Consider the following 15,293-nt stretch of genomic DNA (forward strand, 5'->3'; position numbering starts at 1 on the left):
TTCACATTTTAATAAGATCTCTAAATGATTCATATGCACATTAAAGTTTGAGAAGCCCCAAGCTATTCTCTCACACACACCTCACTTCTGGCCACTGGTGGGCAGGAAGCTGAGGCATAATCAAGGCAATATGTTAAAGTCATGGGTGCCCAACCATTTCCCAAAGATATTTTGATTCCACAAATCTGGGGCAGGATTCCCAAACTATTGTTTTAGAGACTCTGAGGCAGCATCACATTTAAGATCCACCCACTTTGATCACCTTCTACAAAGCCAGCCCAGAATCACACTACTGAGATGGAGTGCTTTGATTTCCACATCACCCAAACAGAAGGGTCGAGTACTTTTTATGTCAAATTCATATTTAAAAGAATTTAAAATAAAATATAATCACCTCAGGCTTTACCTTCATTTATTTTTGTGGTTGTTGATAAGGGAGATGAACAATGAAGAAGACTGGCTTTTTCTCAAGTGTGTGTGTATCTTCAAAAGTAGCATTTTACATTTGGCCAGCTTTTTACTAGATTACTGTTAGTGAAAGTATGGCTTCCTAGAGTATTAAAAAGAAACCACGTGATTCTGATTCTAAGATTATTTTCATTGTTATGGGTTTTTTAGAAACCAGCTATAATTGTCATCATTAGATGATTTTACACAGAACACATTTCCATTAAATTTGGATTCTGTTCACATGGCATGAGATGCAGGGACCTTACAACAGAGCATCTGTGGAGTTCTTTATGGTGTTTATAATGCTTTAGCTGCCATTATATTATCTCTGATCCTTACAATAATCCTATAGGAAATAAGGGTATGTATTTCATAGATAAGGAAATTGAAGCGAAGAGATTATGTGGGGGCACACACTAATCAATGGCAGGGTCAAGAGTTATCTTTGCCTAGAATGTGACCCTTTTTTTTTTTTTTCCAGTCCAGGAGACAACACTGGAAACAGGTACTGGATTCTCTATGCTGGTGATTCTTTGGGCCCTGTCCCAGATCAATTAAGTGTGCCTTTCTTGAGAGGGGTCCTCTGGCATCCTTTATATTTTTAAAAGCACTATACATGATTCTAATCTGCCATCAGGGTGCAAAATGTGTATCTCTGCATTACAAAATCAAGTAGATCTTGTCTCAGCAAAATCTCTCTATTTGCAAACCTCTCCAGGGTCCAGGAAATTTGATTTGATCTGGACATATCCACGAATATTATAACCCTGAAAGAAGTGTGCCTTCCAACAGCATAGTTATTTCAGCTGGATCATTTTGTTTTTACTGTAGGACAGAGGAAAAAGCAGGAAACTGGGACACCAAATTCCAGGCCCAGATCTCATATTAACTTACTATGTGGTCTTGGGCCAATTACATAACTTTTCTGAGCCCTTTTGGTTTCTGTCTTCCCACACATACTGTTTCTATCATCAAGATGTCACCTTCAGGATCAGGCTCACCCAGTTTCTGTAATTTTGTTTAATGTTTATATATTTTTGAGAGGAAGAGGGGGATGGGGCAGGTAGAGGGAGACAGAGAATCCAAAGCAGGCTCTGCACTGTGAGTGCTCAAACCCATGAACCGTGAGATTATGACCTGAGCCAAAATCAGGAGTTGGCTGCTTAACCAACTGAACCACCCAGGTGTCCCAGGCTCACCCAGTTTCTTATTGAATTCAAACTATGCCAACAGGTCTTGGGTCTGGAGTGATGTTGCTATGCTAGAATGAATGTCCTCTATGCCCAGAATAATGCTCAAGACATCCACATTTTGTCAAGCAGCCAGCTCTGCCCAGCCCCACTCCATGCCAATCCCCAACCCCTGCCCCATACTGGCTCCCATGCTTACCAGTTCTATATACCTTCAGACTTCTGGGTGCATCTTTATTTACTCCAAATACCAATTCATTTCACTGTAGTATAGACACTAAGTTTAGCTCTTTCCCTCATGTTTCACCCAAAGATGCATCCAGATCCAAACCTGAGACAATAACACACTGTCCTGTGGGTCTTAAGTACTGCTGACATCTAAGAGGTTTACTTACTGGGCACCATATGCCATATCAGACTCCCTGGAAAATTAATATCAAAATGGCTGGGTTCTAGTTTTATCAACCTGTCATTTGGACAACTGGCCACTTTCTTCAAGAAGCAGCCCAGTTCCAGCTTTCTTTCATCCACGTTTTAGGCTGTCCCTCTCTCCCTGTATCTTTTTTCTAAGTGTAACTCTCCAATCTTCATACAGTATTATGTTATCCAAATAATATTTATATTTGTTCTATATACCTCTCAAATATGTTAGAGTAAAAACATGTAATAAATGTGGCAGCAATTTGCACAGTTAAAATGCTGCATAAGATATGTAGAAATAAATTTAACCAAGAAGGTGAAAAACCTATACTATGAAAATTATAAGACATTGTTCAAGGAAACTGAAGAAAACACAAACAGATGGGAAGATATTCTATGTTCATGGGGTGGAAGAAAGATTTCATGTTAATATATCCATACTATACAAAGCAATATATACATTCATTGTATTCCCTATCAAAATACAAGTAGCATTTTTCACAGAACTAGAATCATCCTAAAATTTGTGTGGAACCACAAAAGACCATCAATAACTAAAGTAATCTTAAGAAAGAAGAACAGTATCACAGTCTCAGATTTCAATATAGACTACAAATCTCTAGTAATCGAACCAGTATGGTACTAGCACAAAAACAGACACATAGATCAATGGATCAGTATAGAGAGCCTGGAAATAAACCCATTTTTATATGGCTATTTAACCTACAGCAAAGGAGACAAGAATATACAATGGGGGAAAAGACAGTCTCTTCAATAAATGTTGAAAAACTTAACAGCTACATGCAAAAGAATGAAACTGGACCAATTTCTTACACCATACACAAAAATAAACTCAAAATGGTTGAAAACCTAAATATAAGACCTGAAACCATAAACTCCTAAAAGAAAACATGGACAGTAATCTCTTAGACATTGGCCTTAGCAACATTTTTCTGGATGTGTCTTCTCAGGCAAGGGAAACGAAAGCAAAAATAAACTATTGGGACTCCGTCAAACTAAAAAGCTTTTGCACTGCAAAGGAAACCATCAACAAAATGAAAAGACAACCTACTGAATTGGAGAAGATATTTGCAAATGATATATTCAATAAAAGGGTAAATATCCAAAATATATAAAGAATTCATACAACTGAACACTAAAACCACCCAAATAATCCAACTAGAAAGTGAGCAAAAGACCTGAATATATATTTTCCCAAGGAAGACATTCACGTGGCCAACAAACACATGAAAAGACGCTCGATGTCTCTAAACATAAGGGAAATACAAATCAAAACTACAATGAGATGTCACCTCACACCAGTCAGAATGGGAATGACTGGTACCAAAAAGATGAGCAACAACAAGTGTTGGCGAGGATGTGCAAGAAAGGGAACCTTTGTGCACTGTTGGTGAGAATATAAATTGGTGCAGCCACTATGTAAAATGGTATGGAAGTTCTTCAAAAAATTAAAGATGGAAATACCATATGATTCAGTAATTCCACTACTGGGTATTTACCCAAAGAAAGCAAAAACACTAATTTGAAAAGATATATGCATCGCTATGTTTATTGTAGCATTATTTACAACAGCCAAGATATGGAAGCAGCCCAAGTGTCCTTTGATAGGATAAAGAAAATGTGGTGTGTGTGTGTGTGTGTGTGGGTACACACATATATGCATGCATACATACAATGGAATATTACTCAGACATAAAAAAAAATAAAATAAAATCTAGGGGCCTCTGGGTGTCTCAGTCAATTGAGCATCAGACTCTTGATTTTTGGGTCAGGTCATGATCCCAGGGTTGTGGGATTGAGCTCCATGTCAGGCTCCACATGTGGAGCCTGCTTGGGATTCTCTCTCTCACTCCTCACCCCTGCCCCACATGTGCACACATCTATGCTCTCTCTCTCAAAAAAAAAGGGGGAGGGGGGGAGAATGAAACCTTACCATTCTTGATAACATGTATGGACCTAGAGGGTGCTATACTAAGTGAAATATGTCAGACAGAGAAAGACAGATATTATATGAGTTCACTTATAAGTGAAATCTAAGAAACAAACAAATGAGAACAAAAACAAAAAAAAAAAAACCCACAAACTCATAAATACAGAAAACAAACTGGTGTTGCCAGAGAGGAGGGCTTGTGGACCATGGGTGAAATAGGTAAAGGGGATTAAGAGACACAAAGTTCCACTTGTAAAAGGAATAAGTCATAGGAATGAAAAATACAGCATAAAACACATAGTCAATAATGTAATAACTTTGAGTGGTGACAGTAATTAAGATTATCATGGGGAGTATCGCCTAATGTATAGAATTGTAAAGTTACTGTGTTATACACATGAAACTATTATAACATTGTAGGTCAACTATACTTTAATAAAAAAGCATATGTATTAGGGATCAGTCAAACATGGGTAAACTACCTTGTATGATATTTGATATTTACATTATGATATCTGTGGGAAATGCATGCTAAGTTTCTTGTCTAACCCAAGAAACTTTTTGTGTTTACTTAAACAGATACTGCAATTCAATGAGGAAAGGCTAACCTTTAGTGATAGGGTTATTAGTGCTACAGACTACTAGGTATTGTTTTGTTTTGGGGTGGATTTTGGTTTTTCTTTTGGGGGGGTGGCATTAAACTTTCTTAAGACATGTTTTCACTCTCTAACTCTACCATATTCCTTTGAAATATATGAACCTGGACTCTTTCATCTGAAATGTAATGGTCTAGTTCCCCCCCCTTTTTTTTCTTCCCACTTTGCCAATCAGAGGAGATTTCAACTCATTAGATATTTAGTCAGCATAGAGTACTGTGAAACCGTCTGGAAGGCGATGATTTTCTTCACTCATTAAGCCTCCCCTTTTTCACTCATTGAGCAGAAAAAAGAGCCACATTGATCAGAGACTACTTGTTATAAACCCTTCCACACAAATGGCATGGTGGAGTGTTTCATGTTTGGGAGGATAGGCCACTAGGATGATTCGTCTTTATTACACAAATACAGCCTCCGTTGAGATCATTTAGCTCAAAGAAAGAATCGGCACCGGAAGCAAAGGAGGGAATTAGGTCTTGCATGTCTTAAAGAATGACTTGCTTGTCCCCCATCAGATATGACTACAAGAATTACGGTTAGTATTTCTGATCTCAGTGATCTCCACAATTAGTTAAGCTTATTCAATAATGCTACTGGCATACTTTTTGCCTTTGATTTTCCTGTCAGCTTTTTAAAACAACTTGAATGTTTTATGACTATACTTTTGGGTGCTTTAGTGTCAACAACTCTGTACATATCAAGAGAAAAAAATGAGTGCATAAGTGGCAAAAATTTCCTTTTCATAGAATAATTTCTAAACCTTTTGTAGCCAACCACCAATATCTTAAATTAACCTGTATAGAGAATTGTTGGTTTGGGTTCTAAGAAGAGTTCCTAAGGAGTGATAGCCATATACTTTCTACCTAAACTGTTTTGCAGCCACAGCAAATCCATAAACTTAGAAATTAACTCAGCTACTTAATAAGTAGCAATTAATTAAATTTCTTTGCTTCCAGTAGCCTAAAGAGAATCATTTAGTTAAGAAAAAAGTTATTCCAGAAATAAATTTCAGGAAATTCTTTTTCTATCTCTTTGTTTCCTCCTTTGCTTCTGTGTAAATGTTAACATGTTCATTATTTGGCAGAAACCAAAGCATTTTAGTTAAATAACGATGGCCTTAATTACCCAGCTTCTCTCCTGACAGTTACTGTGCATTTAATTTACGGATAGGCACTATGTAAGAGTATTTATGGATAGATTTATATTCAGGTTGGAAATGTCTCTTTTTAAACATAAAAAAATATCAAAGACGTTATCTCCAGGTTTGATCCTTAGAACTGGAGGCCCATTGATCAGTCAAAGTAAGGGCCAAACACATTAGCACCAAAAAGAAATGGTATTTGGGAAGTGAGGTTTGATCCGTAAAGCTGAATGATCTGCAAACTGTGATCATTTCAGCAAAGCTCAATTTCATGTTGAGCTTTCTCTTTTGGAGTTGTCCTGTCCCAGAAAGCAGTGAAGGATGATATTGTGTGGGATCACAGGTGCTAGTTGGGATGTGAAGAGTCTGGAGATGTGAAAAGCTCATTACATATCCAGTAGAGTACTACAAGGGATGTACCAGCCGGAACAGAACAAATGATCAACACTGATCTTTCAATAACATGAACCTGGCTGAGCATTTCATAAATAATCCAGTGGGCAATCACTGCAGGATGTATGGGAACCATTCTTGTTTTAATGCCCACTGGAAATATACCCTACGAATCTCATCTTTTCAGCTGAGGAAGAAACAAGCAGCTCTTTAGATATGTTTTCAGCAACAAATTGGTGTTTTGTCAGGTCATTGCATCATGATGTTACATTGAATTAAGCAGGATAATGGTGTGGTACATAGAATGAGGAAATGCTGTCTGAGTCCTGGAAATTTGGAAATAGACTCTGGTTGGGAGATCAGAAACTGAAGGCTCCATAATGTTCAGTACTATCAGGGATCTTGATCCTGTGAGTGTTACATCACAAATAAGAAGTCAGCCATTTTCCTGATATATGTATTTTTCAACTTGTTCAGTTAGTTTTCAGACATTTAGGAAGAAAATAACTTAAGTAGGCTAAATCACAGACTTGAGAAAACTACACATTTGGACAAGTGAAGTTCACACCCAAAAGAGTAAATTGTGGCAATTTGTCTACAGATAGGGTTATAGTTTCTGATTCTATGTAGTATCAGAATACTGATTTAAAAGAAAATGATTTAATTAAGTGGTTGTATATTTATCAAGGATGAACAGTATGGATGAAAAACTTCTTTTAACTTCTTTTAACTTCTCTTATAGAGACACCACTTCTGTCCATATAATGAACTAGAAGATATGTCAGATCTTTAATTCAGTAGCTGATTGGAAGAATGTTCATGATCTCATAGGTAGATACTGGCTGCTAACAAAACAAAACTGGGCCACCGTGCTGTACTGAGAAAGCTCTTCACATCTCCAACTGTAACACACATCAGAAAGTTGCAGGTTAACACATTATCATAATCTTCAGTGTCTAAATTAACCCCTGGAAAGGAGTTGTGTTATAACAACACTCCACAGGAATTCATAAATGCATATGGCAGACACAGCTGGAGAGATTGTTGCAGTTGATAATGTAGCACTTCAGAAATATCCAAGGAATCTCTACTTTGTGATGTGATTTGGAACGTGTATGCTTTCTCATTCCCTTAAACAGCACATAGACTAGAGAACACCTAGGAAATGCCAAAATAGTTTGGTTGTAGGTGTTTGAGGCCAAGTTCTTATCACTTTATGCAAACTTTTGCCTTTTGAAAAGAAAATTTTAAAAATAAAATGTAGCTGATTTAAGTATCATATTTCCTCAATTTGTGGCTTCCACTTACTGTAAAACAAGGTAGGTATAACACAGCTCTGAAATGAACACATAAATATAAGAAAGACATTCCTACACCTTCTCATCTGTGAGTCCTGCTACCATTTGAATTTGTTCACTCTATCCGCAAGCCAGCATTCCTTATCAATGTACGGTTCCAGTTTATTTCAGTGGAAATGATTGTGATAAATGGGATTTATAATTAGGTCCTAATGAAGTATGTAAGTTAGGATTTCAGATCGAAGAGAATAGATTGCTTTTTAAAAATAAAAATATCTGACTTTGACAGAACCTCTCAGTTGCAAAGGCATTGGTATAGATGTGGCCAATATAGCAGTGAGCAAAAACAGAATGGTTCCCCTACCACAGACTTACAGGTCTGCTGAGGAGTTAGGGGGTATTCAGATAGTCACATTGGAATGTGTGCTTTTAGTTGTGGGCTGAGTGAACAACAGGGCTCAATGATCTAATCATGTAAAATATAGGCTTACCTTACAGATATTGTGGGTTTAGTTACAGACCACTGTAATAAAGCAAATACTGCAATAATGCAAGCCAAATGAATTTTTTGTTTCTCTGTGCTTATAAAAGTTATGTGTACACTATACTGTATTAAGTGTGAAGGAGCAGTATGTCTCAAAAAATGATGTCCATACCTTAATTAAAAATGCTTTATTGCTAAAAATTGCTAACCATCATCTGAGCTTTCACAGTCATCTTTTTGGCTGGTGGAGGGTCTTGCTTCAATATTGATGGCTGCTAATTGATCAGGGTGATGTTTGCTGAAGGTTGGAGTAGCTGTGGCAGTTTCTGAAAATAAGACAGTGAAGTTTTCTACATCACTTTACTCTTTCTTTGACTATAGAACAGTTAGAGACCGTTGTAGGGTTATTAATTGGCCTGGCTTCAGTATTGTTGGAAAGGAAATAGGGAGGCCAAAGGAGAGGGAGAGAGATGGGGAGATGCGAGCTGATAGAGCAGTCAGAACATACACATTTATAAATTAAGTTCACCCTCATGTATGGGCACAGTTCATGGTGCCCCCAAATAGTTAACAATAGTAACATCAAAACTCAGTGCTCACAGATCACCACAACCCATAAAATAATAATGAAAAAGCTTGAAATATTGCAAAACTTACCAAAATGTGACACAGAGACATGAAGTCAGCAAAATGCCCTTGGAAGAATGGCACCTACAGACTGGGTTAACACAGGGTTGCCACAAACCTTCAATTTGTGAAAAAGCAAGGTCTGTGAAGCACTGTAAAGCAAAGCACAGTAAAATGAGGTATCTGTTAGAAAGACATGATGTAACCTGGGAGAAACTTCCTTGCAGAAGTCGCTCTGGAGCTCAGATTGAGAAGGATGAAAGGGTAAAGGGAAGGAATGGTATCACAGCCAGAGCAACAATACGTGCATCTGGAGTGGGGAAGGTTGTCTGGCCATGAGAAGAAGTCATGTGGTACCCAAGAGCGGTGGGGAGAATAGTACAACTTTAAGACTGGGATATAGGCAGAGACTGGGCTCTGGAGTAGTGTTAAAGATTAGGGTGTTTTTCTGAAAGTAAGATGCTGCTGAAGATATTTTAAGTGAGATAGGGGATGAGTTACAGTGGAAGGAAGTATTGAAACATGGGTTCTTTGTAGCTAAGGCTGATTTATTATTACCTAGCTTTTTGTGAAAAACAAAGAAAGTTTTAATCAGACTAAAAACAGAGTAGTCATCAAAAATTTATTTGAAGAATTACCTATAATTATAGCACAAATAGGCCAAATTGAGCAATAACCATAGGAGACTATCTTAATCTTTTCAGGCTGCTATAACAAAATACCACAGACTGGGTGGCTTGTAAAAAACTAATTTATTTCTCACAGTTCTGGAAGCTGGAATTCTGAAATCAGGGTGGCAGAATGATCGGGTGAGGCTTTTCTTCCCAGTTCATTACAGGTAATATTTTGCTGTGTCCTCACGTTGGTGGAAGGGACTAGGGAGCTCTGTGGGGTCTGTTTTATAAGAGCACTTATCCCACTCATGAGGGTTTCACCTTCATGACCTAATCGCTTCCCAAAGGCCCTACCTGCTAATACTTCTACCTTTTAGGGGTAAGATTTCAAAATATGAATTTGGGGGAGACACAAATATTCAGATTTGAGCAGAGACTCATGACTAAACAACTAAATTTACAACGAGGAATGTGGGAAGGATGTCTTTAAAGTCTTCTGCAATAGCCACATTGTATCTCTGTATCAAATATATTTCTTGTTTTTATTTTTTAATGTTTGTTTATTTATTTATTTATTTATTTATTTATTTATTTATTTATTTATTTTGAGAGAGAAAGAGAGAGAAAGAGAATGAGCACAAGTAGGGGAGGGGCAGAGAGAAAGAGAGAGACATAGAATGTGAAGCAGGCTCCAGGCTCTGAGCTGTCAACACAGAGCCCTACACGGGGCTCAAACCCACAAACCGTGGGATCATGACCTGAGCCAAAGTCAGATGCGTAACCAACTGACTCACCCAGGTACTCCTATATTACATATATTTCAGTCCAGACATCTAATTTAAAGGTCTGATGGCCATCTCCTTATTATAAGAAAACATTTTTTTCCTAAGGTATCCAGAGGAAGTGACCTACCGTGCTTACTAACACACACACAGGATACACCATCTCCCTGCTCCCCAAAGTCACTAGGAACCAATAGTTCTACTAACTAATGCTTTACAGAGAAAGAGGCTCACATGGCATATTGGGTGTGGACAAAGGAAAGGGGTTCTGCCAGTTCACCGTGAAGGTCATAACTGAAGCAATAGGGAGTTCTCTCTTAGTTCCTCAGAATCTTACTAAATTAATGATAGCCACACACCAGTAATTTGGAAAGGGAACATGGCTATCAAATTGCTTTAAACTTAAGACTTGAGATGGGAATTCTGGGACCACCCCCCTACCCACCGCCATGGCCAGTTTGAGGGAATAAAGGGATACACCCACATTTGGTTGGTGAACCTAAGACCTGAGTAGAATCACAATGTTAACAGACTTAAATAAAAAATCTACTCCATTGTGGTCACCTAAGAAAATACTCACTGATAAAGAGAGGCAAAAGGAGGGAAATGTCAACCATTGTCTGAGGACGCAAAACAAAACATAACAAAGAGACATCTCTGTTGTACTTTCAGTCAAGACAAAGAAAACATGGATTCTATGAAGCAAAGATGCTACTATGAAAAGCCATCTGATGCTGATATAGACCAGCATTTAGAAGGACCTAACAAAGATTAGAAATGAAAGAATGAAAACCTGCAGTACAGACACAATAAAAAGCCAAATGAACATTGTAGAAAATTGAGTTAGTGATAAGCATGACTAACTAGATAAGCTTTTTTAAAGAATGCAAAAGGGATGTATAATGATCAGAAAGCTTCATAAATATGGAATTTCAGGAGTAAGGATCCAGTCTATATATCATCAGTATTATTGATAAAGATATTTTATCAGTGTGTACATACTATTTCATTTGATATCATGGCATACTTAACATTCTATACCAACACATCATCCTTTTACTTTTTTATTTTTAAAAAAAAATTATTTTCAAATTAGGTAACATACAGTATACACAGTGTGCTCTTGGTTTTGGGGTAGATTCCCATGATTCATCGTTTACATACAACACCCAGTGCTCATCCTAACAAGTGCCCTCCTCAATGCCCATAACCCATTTTCCTGTCTCCCCTGACCCTCCCCCCATCAACCCTCAGTTTGTTCTCTGTTTTTAAGAGTCTCTTATGGTTTGCCTCCCTCTCTGTTTGAAACTATGTAAGTTCCACATATGAGTGAAAACATATGATATCTGTCTGTATCTGACGGATTCATTTTACTTAGCATAATACCTTCCAGGACATCATCCTTTTAATAGTAAACACATACTGTACTGTCCCCTCTTTGAGAGGGAATCAAAAGTTTTTGGTTTTTTCTTTAATTTTCTTTAACATTTATTTATTTTTAGAGACAGAGTGTGAGTGGGAGAGGAGCAGAGAGAGAGGGAGACACAGAATCTGAAGCAAGTTCCAGGCTCTGATCTGTCAGCACAGAGCCCAATGTGGGACTCGAACCCATGAACCACAAGATCATGACCTGAATTGAAGCCGGACGCTCAACCAACTGAGCCACCCAGGTTCCCCAAGAGGGAATCACAAATTTTTATGTTATTCTTTATTCTAATAATTAGAGGACATATAGGTCAGTATATATAAAAATATAAAAACAATGCGTTTTTATCTTTTATCTAAAGGTATAAAAAAAGAATGTTTTATATAAAGATATAAAAACAGAATGTATACCTTCACAGTTAAAGAAATTGTAATCTATCCAACCAAAGACTAAAGGTAAAGAGGAGCAAAACAGCGTGAATAAAAAATTCACAAAACAGATGACAGATACAAGAGTATATAGTATAAGACAGAAATGTAAAGAGATAAAACTTTCATATGAAACATGAGAGCATCACATTCAGTTAAACTTTTTTTTGAGATAATTCGAATATGATGGCATTTATTTTTAAATAAAATATCTATTCTGGGGCGCCTGGGTGGCTCAGTCGGTTAAGTGTCCAACCTCAGCTTAGGTCATGATCTCACAGTTTGTGAGTTCAAGCCCCGCATCTGGCTCTGCGCTGACAGCTCAGAGCCTGGAGCCTGCTTCGGATTCTGTGTCTCCCTCTCTCTGCCCCTCCCCTGCTCATGTGTTCTCTCTCCTTCTCTCTCTCTCTCTCTCTCTCTCTCTCTCTCTCAAAAATAAATAAACGTTAAAAAAATTTTTTTAATCTATTCTAAGAAAATAGACTTTAAAAACGAAGATGGTAGATTTACTATTGTAGGACCAAGTATTATTTGTATGCAAAGCGTTAGTTGAGAAAAAAATTGTGTTTTTTTTTTAAGTTTTACTTACTTAAGTAAACTTTACACCCAAGGTGGTGCTCAAACACATGACTCCAAGGTCAAGACTTGAATGCTTTTTTGACTGAGCCAGCCAGACACCCCATGAAAAGATACTTTTATTATTAAGGTACACAAACCCCAATGAAGACATTCCAATTATGTTATTTTAAATTCCAGAAAACATAGGGTCAAAATTTATAATGCTAAATATTTGGAAATCCTAGATGAAATTACTAAAGCATAGTATTTAATTTGACAGGACATGTATATACAAATAAGTATACAAAATATTTCAATAAGGTAATACCAAAACATATATAGTACTCCTCCCTTATTCACAGGGAATATTTTCCAAGACCCCCAGTGGATGCCTGAGATCACAGATAGTACTAAACCGTATATATACAATTTTTTTCCTATATGTAGATACCTATGATAAAATTTAATTTATCATTTAAGCATAGGAAGGAATTAATAACAATAACTAATAATAAAATAGTACAATTATAACAATATACTGTAAGAAAATATAAGCAAATGTAGTCTCTCTCCAAAAATATCTTATTTTACTGTACTAATCCTTCTTGTGATGATGTGAGATGATAAAATACCTGCATAATGAGATGTAGTGATGTGAATCACATAGATATTGTGACATCACATTAGTCCACTATTAACATTCTCACCTTACCACAGTTGACCAGAGGTAACTGAAACCATGGAAAGCAAATATGTGCATGAGCGGGAGCTCCTGTATATATATGTTCCTTCCAAGTGCCCATGTAATGCTTATTGTAATTGATTACTTAATAAGCCATGAAAAACATTTCAACAAGTTAAAATTGTACAGATCAGTCTTATTTTTTGCCATTATATAGTTAAGCTAGAAATTAGCTATAGGTCAAGTTTATACAACAACAATAACCACATTTAAAAAATATCAACCCATGAAAATGTCGATTCATTTTTCTAATTTCTGCTGGGTCAAAGCAGAAAGACACAAATTTAGGGATGTTTCAAAATTTGAAGAAATGAAACCAAATACATCTACACTTATGAAATTTACAAATAGTGCATCTAGAAGCAAGTGAATAACTGAACTTGTTATTAAGAAATTCTGGGGATGCCTGTGTGGCTCACTTGGTTCAGCGACCAGCTCTCAATTTAGGCTCATGGTTTGTGAATTCAAGCCCCACCTCTTGATCTCAGCTCAGGTCATGATTTCACTATTCATGAGATGGATCCCAGGGTCAGGCTGTGCACTGATAGTGCTTGGGATTCTCTCTCCCTCTCTCTCTCTCTTCCCCTCCCCTGCACTCTCTCTATCTCAAAATAAATAAATAAACAGTAAAAAATAATTCTGGAAATCAAAATCAGTAAACTATTCACTTCAAAAAGGTAAAATAAAACACACACACACACACACACACACACACACACACACACACACACTAAGGGGAATAGAAGAAAAGAAGATAAAGGTCAAAATTAGTAAATTGGAAAATAGAAACCGTACACATGAGATGTCTGAGAGAAGTTTTGAGAAGGAAAAGAAACACATAAGTGCATTCCTCTCCAAATCTAATAAAAAAAACAGAGAAATACAGATACAGAATATTAGAAATTAAAAAGAGCATACAATTTTGCATACAAGATTTAAAATCATAAGAGCAAACCACCCACAATTCTATGACCATTTGAACATCTAGATGAAATGAAAAATCTACTGAGACCACATAAATAACAAAATTGAACCAAGAAAATATAGAAAATCTGAATAGACCATTTATCATGGGAGAATTGAAAGCTATCAAGAATCACTTTCTCCCAAGTGCTCTGAGTCACAAATTTTATAAGAGATTTTTTTTCAAAAATTTAAGGTAATAAAAGGCCATATTTCATTCTTTCTCATTGCCAAGTAGTATTCCATTGTGTATGTAAAACCATAATTTCTTTATCTGTTCATCAGTTGATGGACATTTAGGCTCTTTCCATAATTTGGCTATTGTTGAAAGTGTTGCTATAAACATAGGGGTACATGTGTCCCTATGCATCAGCATTCCTCTATCCCTTGGGTAAATTCCTAGCAGTGCTATTGCTGGGTCATAGAGTAGATTTATTTTTAATTTTTTGAGGAACCTCCACACTGTTTTCCAGAGTGGCTGCACCAGTTTGCATTCCCACTAACAGTGCAAGAAGTTTCCAGTTTCTCCACATCCTCTCCTGCATCTATAGTCTCCTAATTTGTTCATTTTAGCCACTCTGACTGGTGTGAGGTGATGTCTGAGTGTTTTTTGATTTGTATTTCCCTGATGAGGAGTGACATTGAGCACTCCTCATGTGCCTATTGGCCATCTGGATGTCTTCTTTAGAGAAGTGTCTATTCATGTTTTCTGCCCATTCCTTCCCTGGATTATTTGTTTTTCGGGTGTGGAGTTTGGTGACAATGTGATGGAACTGGAGAGTGTTATGCTAAGTGAAATAAGTCATACAGAGAAAGACAGATACCATTTGTTATCACTCTTGTGTGGATCCTGAGAACTTAACAGAAGACCATGGGTGGGGGGGGGGGGGGAGGAAAAAAAAAGTTAGAGAGGGAGAGAACCAAACCATAGGAGACTCTTAAAAAGTGAGAATAAACTGAGGGTTGATAGGGTGTGGGAGGGAGGGGAAAGTGGGTGATGGGCACTGAGGAGGGCACCTGTTGGGATGAGCACTGGGTGTTGTATGGAAACCAGTTTGACAATAAATTTCATATTTAAAAAAAAAATGAATAAACATTAAAAAGAATATCTTAAAAAAATTTAAGGTAATTCCCTTACCAAATAATTTGTGTCAGAGCAAAGACAGGATG

At 37.0% G+C, this 15,293-nt stretch overlaps 1 protein-coding gene and 1 long non-coding RNA gene across 8 annotated transcripts in view; one reads left to right on the forward strand and one right to left on the reverse strand.

Annotated features, from left to right (window-relative positions):
* Positions 1 to 15,293, forward strand: part of CNTN4 (contactin 4) — an 893,585-nt gene that overhangs the window by 668,921 nt on the left and 209,371 nt on the right. The gene's annotated exons all lie outside the window — the stretch shown is intronic.
* LOC122214588 lies at positions 8,184 to 12,536 on the reverse strand. The gene is made up of 3 exons (XR_006199981.1): positions 12,450 to 12,536; positions 8,641 to 8,762; positions 8,184 to 8,309 (listed from the first exon to the last, which is right to left on the reverse strand). It is a non-coding gene; the product is annotated as an uncharacterized LOC122214588 (long non-coding RNA).

The sequence above is a fragment of the Panthera leo genome, chromosome A2 (assembly GCF_018350215.1).
Source record: "Panthera leo isolate Ple1 chromosome A2, P.leo_Ple1_pat1.1, whole genome shotgun sequence".
Lineage (NCBI taxonomy): Eukaryota > Metazoa > Chordata > Mammalia > Carnivora > Felidae > Panthera > Panthera leo.